The sequence below is a fragment of the Mobula hypostoma genome, chromosome 5 (genome assembly GCF_963921235.1).
Source record: "Mobula hypostoma chromosome 5, sMobHyp1.1, whole genome shotgun sequence".
NCBI lineage: Eukaryota > Metazoa > Chordata > Chondrichthyes > Myliobatiformes > Myliobatidae > Mobula > Mobula hypostoma.
Window position 1 is genome coordinate 94,056,972 of NC_086101.1, and position 20,924 is coordinate 94,077,895.

The 20,924-nt window shown below is 42.2% G+C and overlaps 1 long non-coding RNA gene across 2 annotated transcripts in view; it reads right to left on the reverse strand.

Moving 5' to 3' along the window:
• Nucleotides 1–380: 380 nt before the first annotated feature.
• The window catches only part of LOC134346866 (uncharacterized), a 164,278-nt gene continuing 143,734 nt past the window's right edge, over nucleotides 381–20,924 (reverse strand). The window contains exons 1-3 of one of the 2 annotated variants that reach the window (XR_010018043.1): nucleotides 5,401–5,520; nucleotides 2,038–2,128; nucleotides 381–822 (exon numbers count right to left, since the gene is read on the reverse strand). This is a non-coding gene — a long non-coding RNA (uncharacterized LOC134346866). Of the gene's footprint in view, nucleotides 823–2,037; nucleotides 2,129–5,400; nucleotides 5,521–20,924 lie in introns of those variants that run through there. The other variant, XR_010018044.1, reaches the window with a different exon arrangement.

Consider the following 20,924-nt stretch of genomic DNA (forward strand, 5'->3'; position numbering starts at 1 on the left):
TCTGCCATGATGTTCACCTACATCCCCTTCAGCCCCCTTATGAAGGTCTACTCCGCATTTTGCGAAACAGAGAAAAAACCTTTATCGTAGATAAGAGGGGTAAACTTAAATGTACTTTGGTAGATCGCCTTAAACCAGCCCACAAAGATCTAGACGAATCTGCTACCATGCTCCTGCCATCACGACATGACCGTGAGCGTGTCAACGCACATAGCATTGAGCCAGAGGCACCTGCTGTTCCTCCACCCATTGAACGTAGGACATAGGACCCGAGCTGGGCAGATCATCCCAGCTCTGGAAGGGCTCTCAATGCCACTTTTAGTGAATTATGGGGGTGGGGTGGGGATGGTGGGGAGCTGTGTAATGTTATGTAATTGGTGGAAACATACAACTGCCAACTTTGGATTGGGATTCACTTTAAGAGGATGGTTTGACGTGATGATGATGTTTGGTTACTATGCTTTGTGTTCAGGTTTTGGACTATAATAAATGAGTTGTTCCTGCTTTTCATAAACATACAATGCCTCATGTCATTTTATTTGCAGTAGCAAGAAGAGGGCTTATTCTGGATGATGGCGGTCTTGATGATAGATGCTGCTGTCTTGTGGCACCGCCTCTTGTAAATGCGCTCAATGAATATCAGAGCAAAGATGTCATTCTGAGGCTTTATAAGACATTGGTCAGACCACACAGAGTATTGTGAGTACTTTTGCTGAGTCTCTTCAACATGTTGTGTGTGTTACTCTGGATTTCCAGCATCTGCAGGATCTCTGGTCTTTATCTTTTTCACTCCTGTGTGCTTCCTTGTTGCCATCTGAGATTCTGACAATAACAATGGTGTCATTGGTGAATTTACAGATGTGCTGTGCCTGATACATGTAAATATATATTTGCAATAACATGGGTGGCAAGTTAGTGTAACGCTTTACAGCACCATTATTCAGGGTTCAGTTGCCACTGTCGCCTGTAAGAAGTTTGTACATTCTCCCCATGACCACGTGGGTTTCCCCTGTGTGCTCCAGTTTCCTCCTACATCCCCGAGATGTATGGGTTAGTAGGTTAATTGCCCACATGGGTGTAATTTAGGTGGTGAGGGCTTGTTAGGCCAGAAGTGCCTGTTACCATGCTGTATTTCCAAATAAAATAAAATTATATGGCAAATACAGCTGATCCCTTGATCGCCTGCCACCCAGTCAGAAGTATAAAGAGACAGCAGTATTAATTTATGCCACCAATTAAATATCAGGAACCACCTGACACTCATCAAATGAGAAATAAAACATCACAATTCCAAAACATCTCGAAGTGCTTCTCACAGAAGTGTAATAACCTTTTACCTGCAGCAAGTTCCAAACAGCATTTTTTTAATAGTGGCATTACCTGAGGAATAAATATTGGGCTAAGCACAGGAAAAAGCTTGCCAGCATTGGAGTAAAGCCACGGGATTTTTATGACCAGCTGAGAGAATAGATTTGGCCTAGGATTTATGTCTCATCCAAAAGGTAACATTTCCTGTAATAAGGGCTCTCCAGTAGTTCAGCACTGAGCATCTGTACAGACTTTTATGCTCAGTTCTTATCCATTCTACACAAATTCCAATAAATAACCTCCACCACTGATATGCAGGCTGCAGAAATAAGCCTTCCATCCTATTTCTAGCTTCTGTCTATTTCTGGCTGAGGGAGGTTTTGAGATGAATGTGCATTGGTAAAATACTCATATTAAAGGCTGGATAATGACTGACTGACACCGTTACTCCAGCAGAGACAGATGTCAATTCAATTGGCTCTTTCCAGTGACAAACCAGGAATGTGAGACTCGTGTAGGCTATAAATGTCAAGAGGATGATGGGGTAGAAGTATTTCCTGTCAAAAATGTCTCATTCTTTACTTAGTGTATTCTTTAAAATATATTTCTTTTCCGCCTTGCTCTGTACCAGATATAATGGGTCGAATCATGCTGATCTCAGCCAATTGTTCCAATCAAAACCAAGCACAATTCAACTATTAAAATAGAGTTCTCAAATTCTGTACTCACTGAGAAATCTGTTAAGAGTGGGACCAATTAACAGTTTCATAGGTAAATAAAAACACAAGATACTGGAAATAATTGGCAGGTCCAGCAGCATCTGTGGGAAGAGAAACAGAGTCAATGTTTCAGCTCAAAGACCTCTCATCAGCAAAGCTTTGGACTAACTAACTCTGAACAACCTAAGGCTTATAGAGGGATGAGAAGTGATTTGATAGGTGTGCACAAGATGATAAGAGGCAAGGATAAGGGGGGGACGGGTGGTGACATTTGCTTGGATGCAGAGAAAGTGAGTGAGGTACTTAATGTGTACTTTGCTTCAGTATTTACCAAGGAAAATGACATGGAGGGCCAGGAGATCAGTACTGAGTGTATAAATACATTAGGGCATTTAGAGGTCAAGTAGGAGGAAGTGTTGGGCCTGCTAACGAGCTCTGTATTAAGGTGGGTAAGGCCTAAGGGTCTGATGGGATTTATCCCAGGTTATTGAAGGAGGCAAGAGACGAAATTTCTGGGTCCTTAACCAATATCTTCATGTCCTCTCTCACCACAGGCAAAATCCTGGAGGACCAGCGAGTGGCTAATGTATCTCTATATAAGAAGGGAACAATAGAAAATCCTGGGAACTATAGACTGGCAAGTCTCATGCTGTTTGTAGGGGAATTACAGAGACAATTCTTAGGGTCAGGATATATGAGCATTTGGAAAGCCATGGCCTAATTAGGGAAAGCCAGCATGGCTTTGTGTGTGGCAGGTCATGCCTTACTAACTTGATTATGGTTTTCGAAAAGGTGATGAGAGAGATTGATGAGGGTAGGGCAGTGGATTTTGTCTACATGGATTTTAGTAAGGCATTTGACAAAGTTCCTCATGGGAGGCTAATCCAGAAGACTGCACTCAACGTCAGTAAGATGAAAGAGCTGATTGAGGACTTCAGAATGAGTAAGAGGAAGGAACACATATGAACCAATCCTCATAGAGGGATCAGAAGTGGAGTGAGTGAGCAGTTTCAAGTTCCTGGGTGTCAAGATCTCTGAGGACCTAACCTCGTCCCAACATATCGATGAGGCTACAAAGAAGGCAAGACTTCATTAGGAGTTTGAAGAGATTTAGCATGTCAACAAAAAACACACAAAAACTTCTATAGGTGTACTGTGGAGAGCATTGTGACAGGCTGCATCACTGTCTGGTATTGGGGGGCTACTGCACAGGACCGAAATAAGTTTCAGAGGGTCATAAATTAAATCAGCTCCATCTCGGGTACTAACCTACAAAGTATCCAGGACATCTTCAAGGAGTGGTGTTTCATAAAGGCCCCATACATTATTAAGGATCTCCAGAACCCAGGGCATGCTGTTTTCTTACTGTTACCATCAGGTAGGAGATACAGAAGCCTGAAGGCACACACTCAGCAATTCAGGAACAGCTTCTTCCCTCTGCCATCATGGATTCAATGGACATTGAACCCATGAACACTACCTTACTTTTTTAATATATATTATTGCTGCTTTTGCTGATTTTTAATCTATTCATTATATGTATATTATAATTGATTTACTTATTTATTTATTTTTTTTTCTTTCCTTCTATATTATGTATTGCACTGAACTGCTGCTGCTAAGTTAACAAATTTCATGACACATGCCGGTGATAATAAACCTGAATCTGAAAGATTAAGATGCAGTAAGTCCATAGCATATTTGCAGTTTGGATTCAGAAGTGGCTTGCGCTTAGAAGCCAGAGGGTAGTGGTTAAAGGGACTTATTTGAGCTGGAGGTCTGTAATAAGAGGAGTTTCAGAGGAATCTCTGCTGGGACCTCTGTTGTTTTGTGATGGATAGAAATGACCTGGGTGAAAATGTAGATGAGTGGGTTACTGAATTTGTAGATGATACCAAGGCAGGTGGAGCTGTGGATAGTGTAGAAGACTGACAAAGAATACATCACACTATAGATCAGTTTCAGCTATGGGCTGAGGAATAGCAGACTGTGTTTAACCCAGATAGATATGTTGGATCTTGGTAGGTAAATGCAAGGAGACAGTACACTGTTAAGGGCAAGGTCCTTAAGTGTTGCAGAGCAGAGAGATCTTGGGGTCCAAGTTCATATCTCCTTGAAAGTGGCTACACAGGTCAATGCCATGGTTAAGAAGGCTTATGGAATGTTTGCTTTTATGATGTTGAGGAAAGGCGTTGTGGCTTTGGAGAAGGTGCAAAGGAGGTTTACCAGGATGCTGCCTGGTTCAGAGGGCATATGCTGTCACCTGAGGCTAGACAAACTTGTGTTCTTTTTTCAGGAGCGCCAGAGGCTGAAGGGAGATCTGATAGAGGTTTATAAAATTTTGAGAGGCATAGATAGAGTGGGCAAAGAGTATCTGATTCCCAGTGTTGAAGTGCCTAATACCAGAGGGCATGTGTTGAAGGTGAGAGGGGGTAGATTCAAGGGGATGTGAGGGGTAAGTTCTTTTACTCAGAAAGTTGTGGATGCCTGGGATGCACTGACTGGTGTAGTGGTAGAGGCAAATACATTCGAGGTCTTTAAGAGATGTTTGGATAGATGCATAAATGTGAGGAAGATGATGGATGGGAACATTGTGTAGGTAGGAAGGATTGGTGTTTGGGTGCTTTGGATTTGCTTGTTAGCTGGTTCAGCACAACATTGTGGGTCAAATGGCCTGTTTCTGTGCTGTTCTATGTTCTATCTTATTATTTTGGTTAAACCACACTTGCTAGATAGTGTTCAGTTCTGGTCATCTCATTATCGGAAACTTTAGAAGATTTACCAGGATGCTGGCTGGACTAAAAGGAATGTCTGATGAGGATAGGTTGAGTGAGCTGGGGCTTTTCTCTTTGCAGTGAAGGAGGATGAAAGGTGACTTGATAGAGGTGTACAAGATAATAAAATGCATAGATCATATCGATAGAGACAATTTCTCAGGGTGGAAATGGCTAATGTGAGGCAGCAACATTTCAAAATGATGGGAGGAAAGTATAGGTGGGGATGACAAAGTTAAGTATTTTACACAGAGAGTGCATGGAACACCCTGGACGCAGGTACATTAGGGACATTTAAGAAACTCTTTGATAGGCATACGGATGATAGAAAAATGGAGAGTTATGTGAGGTGGATGGGTCAGATTGATTTTAGAATAAGTTAAAGGTCGGCACAACATCATGGGCTGGAGGGCCTGTAGTGTGTTGTAGTTCTCTATGTTCTTTACTCGATTAAATCCTGTACCTGGTCAGAACATTTGAAGGAACAAGATTCCTAGGGCTTCAGTAGGATTGCAAGACACAGATGTAAGAGCCAATATTTACATCACTTTGCTTATTTTTAATTATGGATGTAAGTTATGTATGGATTTTTACTTAACTGTTTTCAATATTTTCATATCTTTATTTTTACTTCAATCTTAGATGTCTCTAGATTGTGATTACGAAAAGGATTGATGGATTTTATGGCTGGCAAAGTTCCGTCCACAGTTTTGTTGCATCTGCAAAGGAATATAGACAAGTTAAGTGAGTGGATATGATGTTAGCAGATGTGAGGAAGGATGTGAGGTTGCAGATGAAGAGCATGGTTTAAATGGAGGGGTATTGTAGAATGCTACTGTATAGGTGGATTTGAGCGTCTTCACAGTGAAATTCTGCAGGTTAGTAGGTACAGCCCTTAAATAGGAAAAAAAAACCTGGCATATTCCAGAGAGAATGAAGATTGAAGATAATTAATTCCTTGAACAATTTTACAAGGTGGAGGTGAGTTAAACAAAAAAAAGAGAAAATGTATAATGGAAGCCATTAGAGAAGATGCATTTGGTTGATTCCTGGAAGAAAGGTTAAGCAGGCTGGGCCTACACTCAACGAAGCTGAGAAGCATGAGAGGTGATTTTACTGAAACATAACATTTTGAGGGAGTATTACAAGTAAGTGCTTAGTGAATGCCTGTCCTTGTTGGAGAATCTGGAAATCACCCCTTTAAGGTGGAGGTGAGGAGAAATTTCTTTCATCAAAAGGTCTTGAAGACTTGGAGCTTTTTTTACCCTGGAGAAGTTCTGGGGTTAAGTCATTGATTATATTCGAGTACAAGAAAGACAGATTTCAGCAGCTCAGCGAGGTTTGTGTTGAGGGCAGCCCACACATCTTGCCACATTTCCAGCACCAACATAGTACTCCCACAACTTTCTGCACCTAGCTTTACATCTCTGAAATGTGGGAGGAAACCAGAACACCCGGAGGAAACCCATGCAGTCATGGGGAGAGTGTACAAATTCCTTCCAGACAGCAGAGGGAATTGAACCCGGATCAGTGATCTCTGTTGCTACCAAGTGACTGTGCTAACTGCCATGCTACCATAGCACGGCATGCCCCGTAACTCTTCCATTGAATTCAAAGGTTATGGCAAATTGAATGGGGAGTAGAGTGGAGCACAATATTAAATGAGCTATGGTCCCATCGGCTACGAACAGGTTCAATGGCCTGTTTGATCTCCTCCTTCTCCTGTTTCTTGTATCTCTTCAAGGTAAGAGGAGTTTTTAAAGGAACCTGAGGGCAGCTTCTTCATGTTGAGGGTGGAGGGTAATGGAACAAGCTGACAGAGGAAGCTGGGAAAGTGTCACAATTAAAGTTTAAAAGGAATTTGCAGAAGTATATGGATAGGAAAAGCTTAGAGAGATATAGGTTAAACATGGGCAGTAGCTTAGATGGGACTCTTTGTCAACATGGACAAGCCAGGCCAAAGGTTTAGCTTCCATGTTGTATTACTCCAGGACTCTAGTTCATTGCAATTCAGGAATAGTAGCGGTGTGCTGAAGTGGAGTCCCTGCTTCAAAGGAGCAACAACCCTTCTGGTGCTCAGGAGAATCAGAGAGAGCTGCCTTAACAACTATCACCAGCCTCACTCACAACCTGGTGACTCATGTCCTGATGACGGGTCTCAGCCCAAAACATCAACTGTTTATTCATCTCCATAGACGCTGCCTGACCTGCTGAGTGTCTCCAGCATTCTGTATGTTCTGTCTTGGATTTTCCAGCCTTGGCAGATTTTCTCGTGTTTGTGAACACTCACATCTACTGTGATGGAGAGTGTTCGGAGGTTGTTCATGACTAGAATTAACTTCAGCCTAAGCAAGAACCTCAACCGACTGCAATTTGCCTCCCGCCATAACAGGTCTCCAGCAGATGCAATCTCTCCGGTTTTCCACTCAGCCTTGAACCAATTAACACAATGGTGAGAATTAAACCTGGATAAAATACCTGAAAAAAAACAGCAGTACCTATGTCAGGCTGCTGATTACAGCTCAGTGTTCAACAACTCTGATTTCCACCCACAATCCAAAGACATACCGGTTAGCAGATTAACTGGTCATTGTAAATTGTCATGGGATTAGTCTAGTGTTAGATAGGTGGGTTGTTGGGCAGTGTGACTTGTTGTGCGGGAAGGGCCAGTTCTGCCCAGTATCTCTAAATAAAGACAGTAATAGACTATCATCCTCTCAGTGCTCATCAACAAACTTCCCTCTGCAACACTACCTCACCAGTTTGCTCTTTCTGTACTACTTGTTTGCCCTGTACATTTCTTATTGTAACTTAGAGTAATTTTTTTCCCATGTACTGTATTGCACTGTGCAAAATGACAAACTCCATGAAGTAAACCAGAGAAAATCTGCAGACGCTGGAAATCTGAGTGACACACACAAATTCTAGAGGGACTCAGCAGGCCAGGCAACATCTATGGAAAAGAGTACACTCAATGTTACTTGGCAGAGACCCTTCATCTGCACTACATGATATACATCAGTGATAATAAACCTGGGTCAGATTCTGATCCTGGTTCTGATGAGCATTGGTCAGTGCATAGGGGTTAGGGTTAGGGTTAGGGTTACGGTCAGGAAGAGGGCACACTTCTTCAGTATTGAGCAATACATTTAAAAATACCTTTTCTGACAGCCTGCATTCCTACTTTACTTCACTGGGCAGATCTCAGTGTCTCTAGAGGACAGCTTTATCGAACAATTCATTGGTATTCGTGTTGGTGTTAGATTATTATTGTCACATGAACTGAGACGGAACATGGACATAGAACATTTCAGCGCAGTACAGGCTCCTTGGCCCACAATGTTGAGATGACCTTTTAAACTACTCTGAGATCAATCTAAACCTTCCGTCATTCATAGGCCTCCATTTTTCACTCATTTACACTCAGTGTCACCTTTATTAGGTACATCTGTACACCGGCTCATTACTAGTGTAAATATATAATCAGCTAATCATGTTGCAGCATCTCAATGCACAAAACCAAACAGGCTTGGTCAAATAATTCGGTAGTCCTTCAGCCCAAACATCACAATGGGGGAGTAATGTGACCTAAGTGACTTTGATCATGGAATGACTGTTGGTGCAAGACGGGGTGGTTTGAGTATTTCAGGAATTGTTGATCTCCTGATGTCTTCCGATGCAATGGTCTCTAGAGGTTACAGAGAATGGTGCAGAAAACAGAGAAAAAAAACATTCAGTGAGCAGTAGCTCCGCGGGTGAAAACACTTTGTTAATGAGAAAGGTCGGAGGAGAATGATTCAAGCTGGCAGGAAGGCAACATGGGCACAATGGTAGTGTAGTGATTAGCGCAATGTTACTACAGCTCGGGGCATTGGAGGCCAAAGTTCAATTTCACATCGTCTGTAAGGAGTTTGTGCATTCTCCTCGTGACCATGTGTGTTTCCTCTGGCCGATGCAGTTTCTTCCCACAGTCCAAAGGCATACTGGTTAGTAAATAAAATTTGTTTTTGTAAATTGTTCTGTGATTAGGCTAGGGTTAAATAGATGGGTTGCTCAGTGACATGGCTTGCTGGTCAGAAGAGCCTGTTCAGTCCTGTATCTATCAATAAATAAAATAAAGTAACTGAAATAACCACGTGTTACAACAATGGTAGTGTAGAAGAGCGTTTCTGAACACACTATGGCAGTGAAGAGCGTCTCTCGACGCAACATGAAGGTGAAGAGCGTCCCTGGACCCACTGTGACGGTGAAGAGTGTCTCTGTACACTGTGGACATGAGGAGCATCTCTGGACCCAACATGACAGTGAAGAGCGTCTCTGGACCCATTGTGGCGGTGAAGAGCATCTCTGGACCAACCGTGGCAGTGAAGAGCATCTCTATACATGTATGTCAAACTTTGAAATGAATGAGCTACAGTAGCAGTACACCATGGACATAGTGACCACCTTATTCACTTTGCCTGTATGTGCCTATCTGAGAGTCTCTTAAATGTTCCTAATGTATCTGCCCCAACCACCACTCCGGCAGCATGTATCCACTACTTTCTGTGTAAAAAAACCTAACTCCAACATCCCCCAAATACTTTCCTCCAAACACTTTAAATTATACTCTATCCTATTAGCCATTTCTGCCTGGGAAAATGTCTGACTGTCAACTCGATCTATGCCGCTTATCATCTTGTACATATCTACCAAGTCACATCTCACCCTCCTTCTCTCCAAAGAGAAAAGCCTGAGCTCAATCTATCCTCCTGAGACATGCTCTCTGCTTCCTACTAAATCTCCTCTGCACCCTCTCTAAAGCTTTCATGTTCTTCCTATAATGAGGTGACCAGAAGCAAGTGTGGTCTCAGCAGGGTTTATAGAGCTGCAACATTACCTTGTGGCTGCTGAATTCAATCTCTTGACTAATGAAAGCCGATACACCATGGGCCTTCTTAACAACATGATTTATTTGTGCAACAAATTTGAGGTAACTATGGACGTGGACCCCAAGTTCCCTCTGTTCCTCTACACTGTTAAGAATCTTGCTATTAACCCTATATTAGCTCTTTAACGTTTTTGGTTTGTTTTGAGTTCAGGGTGAAACATAAGAGTGAAAAGCTTTTGTTTGCATTCCATCCGGGCAGATAAAGCCATACGCAAGTACAAGCACAGAATACAGACCATAGTGTTGCAGTTACAGTGACAATTCAGTGCAGGTAGACAAAGTGCTGGAGGCATGACAAGGTAGATTCGGAAATCAAGAGTTCATCTTGCAGCATGTAAGAGTCTGATAACAGTCGGAGAGAGGTTTGAATTGAATACGTGCTCTCATGTTTTTATATCTTCTGCCCACAGAGAGAGGAGGGGAGAAGAGAGAATGACTGGGGTGACAGGAATCTTTGATTACATTGGCTGCATTCCCATGGCAGTGGGAAGTGGAGGTGGAAGGGAGTCTGGCCTGGGCTGGGTTTACAACTCTCTGCCATTTCCTGCTGAACAGATGCCATGCCCAGCTGTGAAGCATCTGGATGGGATGCTTTCCGCGGTGCATTCTTGCAAGTTGGTGAGGGTCACCAGTGATTTAAATCAGGAAGATTGATTCTGCAGTGAGAGCACTACCAATTAGAACTGGATCTGGGAGGAACAAAGGGGATGAGACCTGATCAGGGGTTTGGAGAGAATTGAGAAGAACTGATATAGGAGAAGAAAAATTGGCAAGGGAAACAATGGCAGGGAATGAAAGAGTGACTGATGGAGAAATATACAGAAAGAGGAGGGTGAAACCAAGATAGCTGAGGGAAAGCAAATAGATTTTTTGTTACAGCTGAAATCAAAGCAATGCAAAAACATTAAAGACAAGGATTTTGTGAGCATCCTATGAATATTGGTTACAGCTGCAATCTTTCACAGAGTATTATTAGAGCAAAACTTTCTCCTCCTTGTCAGCAGGTGCTGTATCTATTTTAAGCTTCAGAGCATTGACACATTGACCACAGCCATGTTAAAAGATATACTTGAAGCTGGTGTACTACAGTATGGAGATGTTCTTGCCTTCATCTTTCCCTTTGTTCATTCGATTTATTTTGCAAAATACTCACAGAAATAAGGTGTCTTTGATACTTTCTCCATTACAAGATTATACATGAGAATATTTGAGAGGGAGAATAATTTTGACTTTGATATAAATCTGCTTTTATTGTACATCCTGAATTCTTTATGATTTTGACCTGAAAATCACAAAGATTGTGTTGAATAGAACATGTTTTCATGAACCATATTCCTAATGATAATAGTTTTGACACAAAGCGCACACACTAAAGTACTGCCTTTAACACAAGAAAGATGTGCAAAGGCACTCTAATTAATCAAAAAATGGATATTGTACGTAGGTGCAGGTCCTTGGAAAAGCATCTCAAATTTAATACAGGAAAAATTTCTCAGCTCAGAAGGGAGGGCTCAAGTTCAAGTTCAAGGGCAGATTGGAGTGGTAAAGCATGCTGGCCTTACTGGTGTTGTACCCAGACAGTAATGAATAAATAAAGAAATTCATTCTGAAGTACTGCGGACAGCACATAGTAGCGCAGCAGCTGGTCTTGCTACCTCACAGCTCCTGTAATCTGAGTTCAACCCTGACCTCTGACACTCTCAGCACGCAGTTTGCATGCTGACCCTGTGATGGTGTGCGTTTCTGCCCACCACTCTGGTTTCCTTCCACATCATGAAGTCTTTAGTCGACTTCTGTAAATTATTCCTCCCTTAGGTGGAGGGAGAGAGGTTTGGAGAATCAGAGAGGTATTAAGGACCACATGAGAGAGAACAGGTTACAGAGAAGTTTGGAGGGAAGAGAGTGATTTGCTTAATCTGTGAGCCAGCATCAACATTGTAAAAATAAAGAGAAATCATTAACTCATCAAATTGATTAAAACAAATGCAGAGGGTGGGTTTCTGTTTCAGAGCAATACAGGAGTAAGTTAGACAAACCAGTTCCTGCGTTCCACTCTGCTCACTTGTACTAAACACGAGGATTTCTGCAGATGTTGGAAATCCAGAGCAACACATATGCAATGCTGAAGGAACTCAGCAAGTCAGGCAGAATCTAGGGAGAGGGGTAAGCAATCGATGTTTCGGGCCGAGACCCTTCATTTGGACTGGAAAAAAAGAATTAGATGTTAGGGGGAGTACTAGGAATACAAGATGGCAGATAATAGGTGAAACCAGATGAGGGGATGCTGGTATGAAACGAGAAGCTGAGAGGGGATAGGCGGAAAAGGTAACGGGGTGAAGAAGAAGGAATCTAATTGGAGAGGACAGTAAACCATGGAAAAATGGCCAAGGAGGGGAACCAGTAGGAGGTGATGGACAGGTGAGAAGAGAAGAGAAGAGAAGGGTGAAAGTGTAAATAGAATGGGAAATGGAAAAAGAGAGAAGGGAGAGACATAGAAATTACCAGAAGTTAGGGAAACTCACTTGTACTGTTTGATTGATTTCTTTCAAGAAAGTAGGCATGATGTTAATGCATGTGAATATCCGCACAAGTTAATTCAGTGTAAATAAGTGTCGATCAATATTGAGCTGATTTAATAGGATTAAAATTATCCAGATGTGTAATATAGTAACTTACAAGTAATTAATTAGGGGAGAACATATGCAGTGAATTCTAGGGATTCACCACCTTCAACTAGAAGAAAATCCAACACACCTCTTGTATCTTCTAACTATATCTGTTCATTTAAGGCTCTCCCACTAGTGGAAACCTCACAACATCGTCCCTGCCATGTCCCCTCAGGGTCTTATTTGCTCAATAACATCACCTTCCTTCTCCTAGAATGCAGCTGCTTGTGAATTAGCCGGGTCATTCTCCTCTGGACTACCATGATTTCTTTTCTAAAGTACAAGGACAAAATTGTATCGTAGTTGTGTAGGCCTCACCAACATCTTGTACAATCGTAACCTACTTCCAGATTTCTAAGCTCTGTCACTTTTGCAATATAGGTCAATACGATACTTGCTCTTCCTATCAACATACTACATCTAGAACAGCGGCGTAGCATTTAGCGAAACACAATTCTTACATTTGGGGTGTTCTGGAATTGGGAGTTCAAATCTGACCCCGTTCTGGAAGGAGTCTCATCATGGCCTCCCCGGGATTGAGTGTGTTTTCTCCAGGTCCTCCAGTTTCCTCCCCCAGGTCAAAGATGTACCAGCGAGATTAATTCGTCAATATAAATTGTCCCTTGAATAGGTTAGGCTTGTCAGGGCCTGAAGGGTTTACTCCATGCTGTACTGCTAAATAAATAATTACATAGATTGATAGATAATTAAAGAAAAACAAAGAGCATTAAACAGTGCAGCACAGAAATAGACCTTTCAGATAGTAAATGGAATAGATTTAAGGTGACTGGAAAAGTTTAATGCAGATCTGCAAGGCAGCTTTTTTTAACACAGAAAGTGGTTGGTTCCTGGAATGTGCTCTAAGGGTGTAGGTTGATGGGATGGTAATACTGTATATGAGATATATTTACACAGGCACATGAACAGGCAGGGGAGGGTTGGATATAGACCATGTACTGGCAGTTTAAACTCCCATCATGGTTGGCACAGACACTGTGGAGCCAAAGGGCCCAATCTTGTACTGTACCATTCTATGTTCTGAATCATCTGTCTTGTTTCAGATAGAGTGCTTTAAGTTTTGATTAATTTTCAGTTTGCATTTATGCTGCATTCACATTTGGTTGTTACACGTTTGTTTATATTTTGGTCCATTCCTGTCATCCATTTATTTTCATTCTCCCCCTTTCGACCTACCACTGCTCTGATTTCTTTACGAGTTACCATCACTAGAACCTTCTCTTCTGCTTCCAATGATTTAAAGGCTTGTTGAAAATTCTGATTAGACCGCACATAAAATATTGTGTTCAATTCTGTTCGCCTCATTATAGGAAGGATGTGGAAGAATGTACAGAGGAGATTTACCAGGATACTGCCTGAGTTAGAGAATGCATCTTATGAAGAAAGTTTGAGAGAATTTGGGCTTTGCTCTTTGAATGGAAGACAAGAGGCGACTTGATAAAGAGAGGCACAATTAGGCTGGATGGCTTGCAACACTTCCCCAGTGTGCAGTGGTCAACACCAAAGGACATCCATTTGGAAATGTGGAGGAAATTTAAGGGAGATGTCAGAGGTAGATTTTTTTTAACAATCTGGTGGGTAGAGTGGTGGGTAGCTGGAATGCACAGCCGGGGGTGGTGTAGGAGGTTGAAATAATAGGGATATTCAAAAGACTTTTTTCAGGCAATGGATGTATAAAAAATGAAGAGTTGTGGGCTGTTGTAAGAGGGAAGGATTCCCTCACAGTAACTTCCTTTTCCCTCAGGACTGATGCCAATCCCTAAGAATCAGAACCCATTTTTCACACACCAACACTGAGCCAGGTTTGTATATCTCTTAACTTATTAAACCTCTAACCACATAGCGCAAGTCATAACCCAGAGATAATCTTTATTGTGGTTCTGCTATACAACAGCTTGTTAATGCAGATATCTAATCAGCCAATCACGTGGGAACAATTCAAAGCATAAAAGCCTGCAGACATGGTCAAGAGGTTCAGTTGTTATTCAGACCAAACATCAGAATGGGGAAGAAATGGGAAAGACTTTTACAGTGGAATAATAGTTGGTACCAGGTGAGGTGGTTTTAGTATCCCAGAAACTGTGGAACTCCTGGGGTTTTTATGCGCAAGTCTCTAGAGTTTACAGAAAAAGGTACAATATTTTCTTAAAATCCAGCGAGTGGCAGTTCTGTGGACAAAAATAGCTTATTAATGAGAGAGTGCAGAACAGAATAGCCAGTCTGGTTCAGGCTGACAGGAAGGTGACAGTAACTCAAATAACCACGTGCTACAACAGTGCTGTGCAGAACATTTTGAACCTTGAAGTGGATGGGCTACAGCAGTAGAAAAACATGAACATACACTCAGTGGCCACTTTATTAGGCATAGCAGGTACTTTGAACTTCAAACAGAAGAATGACGAGGGAAGGGTAGAGGTTTTACAATATGAAGGTTGAATACCTCCATTAATAGATAAATTGAGGATCATGAAGGTGTTTCTCCAAAAGCCAATTCCCTCCACACACAACAATATGCCCGAGATTTCTCTTGATGTTTGCTAACTCATTGATTCAGAGAAAAAACCCTTGAGCCTTCATGCTTCTTTTGCAAATGGTGGTCTTTGATGCATGCAACCACAGCTATGTGCCATTTTCAATATTAGCTGCCTTTACACTACCCACGGCTGTGAGAAAAAAGCTCAAGTTTCTTAAGCTTACAAATGCAATGAAGATTCGTGGGGGAAAGATGAGGTTTCCAATAACTCAACTTACACCAATCCTTTCTACTTTATAGCTCTGAAAGGAAGAGAGCAATGTAGAAGCATATCGATATTCTTAGAGGTGAAAAGCTAGAAAGGTTTATTTCTCGATTAGCCCATCCCAGCCCATAAAATGTGTACAATTCTGATTCGTCTGTAGCAGTGGGAAGTGGCTTTAATGATGAGATAATCAATTTTCCTGCTCTAACCCTTCATGCTTGGAAATGTTCAAACAGCAGGAGCTGCTGGGAAATGTATCACATCTTTCCCAAAGATGACTAGAACAACTTGTATAAATTGAGTTTGTGGTTCATAAAGCCACTCTATAAGCAGAAAGGAATTTATCACAAAGGTGAATAATTAATATGTACCAACGGTAATGGTAGTTCTGCCATGGACGGTCCCAAGCCTGGCTGCAGAAGGAGGAGGGTTGGGCAGGGAGCTAGCAACTCCATCCCATAATGACCCACAGCTATGGAAATGCCAGCAAAAGCTCTACAGATAACATCCCTGGAGAGGAAGGATCTCTGACACCAAGAAGATAAGACCATAAGATATAGGAGCAGAATTAGGCTTTTTCGCCCATCAAGTCTGCTCCACCATTTCATCATGGCTGATTCAATTTTTCTTTCAGCCCTATATCCCTTCATGACCTGACCAATCAAGAATCTATTGAATATACTTAAAGATTTGGCCTTTAGAGTTGCCTCTGGCAAAACAAATCTGCAGATTCACCACTCCCTGGCTAAAGGAATTCCTGCTCGTCTCCATTCTAAAAGAGGCCCCTCTGTTCTGAGGCTGTGTCCTCTGGTCTTAGACACTCCCACCATAGGAAACATTCTCTCCACATCCAGTCTATCAAAGCCTTTCACCATTCGATAGGTTTCAAAGCCCAGAGCCAGCCTTGTTTTTATATTCTATTCCTTTTGAAATGAATGCTGACATCGCATTTGCTTTCCTCACCACAGAATCAGAATCAGGTTTATTGTCACCGGCATGTGACGTGAAATTTGTAACTGAGCAGCAGCAGTTCAATGCAATACATAATCTAGCAGAGACAGAAAAAAATAATAAATAAAATAAAACATAATAATAAGTAAACAAGTAAATGAATTATGTATATTGAATAGATTTCAAAGAATGTGCAAAAACAGAAATACTGAATATTAAAAAAGTGAGGTAGTGTCCAAAGCTTCAATGTCCATTTAGGAATCAGATGGCAGAGGAGAAGAAGCTGTTCCTGAATTGCTGAATGTGTGCCTTCAGGCTTCTGTATCTCCTTCATGATGGTAACAGTGAGAAAAGGTCATGCTCTGGGTGCTGGAGGTCTTTAATAATGGACGCTGCCTTTCTGAGACACTGCTCCCTAAAGATGTCCTGGGTACTTTGTAGGCTAGTGCCCAAGATGGAGCTGACTAAGTTTACAACCTTCTGCAGCTTCTTTCAGTCCTGTGCAGTAGCCCCTCCATACCAGACAGTGATGCAGCCTGTCAGAATGCTCTCCACAGTACAAGTATAGAAGTTTTTGAGTGTATTTGCTGACATGCCAAATTTTTCCAAACTCCTAATAAAGTATAGCCGCTGCTAACCTGCAAATTAACCTTTAGGGAATCTTGCACAAGAACTCTCAAGTCCCTTTACGCCTCAGTTTTTTTGTACTTTCTGTCTATTTAGAAAATTATCAACCCCTTCATTTCTTCTACCAAAATGCATGACCATACACTTCCCAACACTGTATTCCATCTGCCATTTCTTTGCTCATTCTCGTAATCTGTCTAAGCCCTGCTGTAGCCTTTCTACTTCCTCAAACTACCTGCCCCTCCACCTACCCTCATTTCGCCTGCAAACTTTGTAACAAAGCATTAACTCCATCATGCAAATCATTGACATATAATGTAAAAAGAATCAGTCCCAACACAGACTCTTGTGAAACACCACTAGTCACCGGCAGCCAGCCAGAAAAGGCTCCCTTTATTCCCATTCATTACTTCTTGCCAATCAGCCACTGCCTTATCCATGCTAGGGTTTTTCCTGTAATACCATGGGTTCATAACTTGTTAAGCAGCCTATTGTGGCATCCTGTCAAAGGCTTTCTAAAAATCCAAGTACACAATATCAACCAATTCTCCTTTGCCTATCCTGCTTGTTATTTCTTCAAAGAATTCCAACAGATTTGTCGGCAAAATTTTCCCTTGAGGAAACCATGCTGACTATGGCCTCCAAGAATCCTGATGCACCATCGTTAATAATCGATTCCAACTTCTCCCTAACCACTGAGGTCAGACTAACTGGCCTATAATTTCTCTTCTTCAGCCTCTCTCCCTTTTTTGAAAAGTGGAGTGACATTTTCAATTCTCCAGTCTTCTGGAACCATTCTGGAATCTAGTGATCCTTGCAAGGTAATTGTTAATGCCTCCATGTTTTCTTCAACCACTGTTTTCAGAGCTCTGGGGTGTACACCATGTGGTCTAGGTGACTTATCCACCTTCAAACCTTTCAGTTTCTCAAGAACCTTCTCTCTAGTTATGGTAACTTCACACACGTCATGACCCCTGACAACTGAAACTTCCACCGTACCGCTTGTGTCTTCCACAATGAAGACTGCTGCAAAATACGTGTTCAGTTCACCAGTCATTTCGTTGTCCCCGTTACTACATCTCCATCATCGTTCTTCAGCAATGCCATTTCCACTCTTGCCTCTCTTTTACACTTTATGTACCTGAAGAAACTTCTGGTATCCTCTTTAATATGGGCCGCACCTGGGGACTACTTGAAAGACTGGCCCAGGACAGAGACTGTCAGTGGACTATGCCCCAGTAGGGGTGATGGCTGTAAGTAAATTGGATGAGTATAATATCCATTATATCCACAAGGTTCAATTTTCCACTTTTCCATTGTGGTCACATTCACCATTCTATCCTGATCCTGCTTAGAAGTTGCCATGTCTGTTTTAAAGGGAATTATTAAGAGAAAGCACAGAGAAGTCAACTGAATTAAGCAGGCATTTGGTACTGGTCTTCACTGATGAGGTTGCAAGTAAAAGGTCGCCACGGTAATGTAGGCATCAGTGCAACGCAATTACAGCTCGGGACATTCTGGAGATTGAAGTTGAGTTCCAGCGCCATCTATAAGGAGTTTGTACTTTCTCTCTGTGACCACATGGGTGTGGGGGCTCTAGGTGCTTCCTGCAATCCCAAAGATGTACTGGTTAGTAGGCTGTAAATTATCCTGTGATTAGGCTAGGGTTAAATAGGTGGATTTTGGGGTGGTGAGGCTTGAAGGGTCAGAAAGGTCTGTTCCACACTATATCTCTAAATAAAAATAAATTTTAAAAACCTGCAAAAATAGCTGCAAGTCAGTAATTGGAAGGAAGGGAGTATCTCAGGAGATTTGCAATCATTAAGCCACTAGTACTGGACAAATCTCTGAAGCTGTGGGTGAGCAGGGCGCTTGGTTCTGATTGCCACAAGGCTGCTGAAACCCAGGAAGTGCTTGCATTTGAGGATTTGATATGGTCATTACTCCTAATATAGGCTCCTTAACATGAAGCATTATCTCTGTTTCTTTTAACACACGCTGCCCGACTTCCTGGGTGTTCTTCTTCTTCTTAAGCCCATCACACCTACTGGGGCATAGGCCACCGACTGCAGCTCACTAGAGATAATTGTCCTGGGTCGATGACTGATCAACCCCATGGCTTCTGTTTTCACCACACAACTTCAGACATCTTCTAGGCGAAGATCCTTCACCTCCCTGGTTTGAGGTCTTTGGAGTACCTGTTGGCATTTCTGTAGCTGAGGGTTTTTATGGATGAGGTTCCTAGCCCTACACCCATCCCGCCTCCTTTTGCAGCTAGGCTTTGGACCATCTATGGTGGAGCTGAGTTATTGAGTGCTTCAGGGATTTTTGTATTCTACTTCAGATTTTCTCAGTAACTGTGTTTTTTAAAATTTGATATTCGATCCCTTCTTTCCATTTTAATTTCTATTCCCATTCCCATTCCGACATGTTGGTCCACGGACTCCTCTTTTGCCATGCTGAGGCCACTCTTAGTGTTGAGGAACAAAACCCTATATTCCGTTTGGGTAGCCTCCAACCTGATGGCATGAACATCGATTTCACCTCCCGGTAATTTGTTTTCCCTCCCCCTTTTCTCTTCTTGTATTCCTTTCTCTTCCCTCTTCCCTCTGCTGCTCACCTGCCTATCATCTCCCCTTGGTGCCTCTGTTCTTTCCCTTTCTCCTATGGTCCATTCTCCTCTCCTATCAGATTCCTTCTTCTCCAGCCCTTTACCTTTCCCACCCACCTGGATTCACCTTTCAGCTTCTAGCTTGTGCTCCTTCCCCACCACCTTTTTTATTCTGGCATCTTCCCTCTTCCTTTCCAGTCTTGTTGAAGTGTCATGGCCCGAAACATCAAGTGTTTATTCATTTTCATAGATCCTGCCTGACCTACTGAGTTCCTCCAGCATTTTGTACGTGTTGTTCTGGATTTCAGCATCTCTTGTGTTTTGCTTCAGATATTGCTTTAGATCCATCACCACTGTTCAAGCTGATGGTACAAGGGGAAGCAGAAACCTTGACACCAAGTCACCTACAATGCTAAGTGTGTGTTACTATTGGATCATAGAGCCTGTCTGTTCTGTGCAATATCTTGATTGTAGGGGCAAGGTTTCAACATTATACAGGCTACACTAGATCTACAACTACACAAGATTCAAGATGCAAGATTGTTTATTGTCATTTTCCAGGAGACAAGTGTAAAGGAGAACCAAGTGATTGCTGGGCCCCACAATAGCATAGTAGTTAGTGCGACTCCATTACAGCTCGAGATACCAGTGTTCGGAGTTCAGTTCCAGCATCCTCTGTAAGAAAGTTTGTACCTTCCTTCCCATGTGCATGTGTGTTTTCTCCAGGTGCTCTGGTTTCCTCTCACAGTCAGATGTACCAGTTAGGAGGTCAATTAGTCACTGTAAATTGTCTTGTGATTAGGGGAGATTTAATCGGTCCTTGAAGGGCTGGAAGGGCCTATTTTGCACTATATCTCTCTAAAATACATAAAAATCACTCCAGCTCTGATGCAACGTTAAAAAATACAATAAACACAATGAACAGAATAAAAACATTAAAAACATAATTTAAATATGAAAACAATTCTATAAAACACAATGCACAATCTTTCCCCTTACTGGTTTTTCATCTGGAACCTACCAGCCTTCTCCTTCCCACCCTCCCCCCACCTTCTTTATAGGGCCTCTGCCCCTTCCCTTTTCAGTCCTGACGAAGGATTCCGGCCCGAAACGTTGACTGATCATTTCCACGGATGCTGCCCGACTTGCTGAGTTCCCCCAGCGTGTTGTGAGTGTTGCTTTGAACCCAGCATCTGCAGAGTATTTTGTGTTTACAATACACAATAACTGTGAGTGGCCATATATACAATACATAAGAATAGCTTTTTAATATAGACTGATCGTATGTACATACACCTCCAAGAGGGCCACAACCTTGTCATTGTTTGGAGGCTTGCGTGCTTCAATGACCCAGAGAGCTCTGCTGGCTGGAGTCAGGGCTTTATGCTTTGGCTCTTGGTAGGGTCAGCCATGCCAAAGAGGTTAAAGGTTAGAGGTCAGACTAAGAATGGTCCACCTGCTGTCCAGGTTTGGGGGTTCAGCTCAGGGCTACCAACCCTGATGGATCAAACAGAACTGTTACAGAGAAAGCAATGAAGAATCCTTTTACATCTGAGTGTGACATCAAGACTATAAGACCATA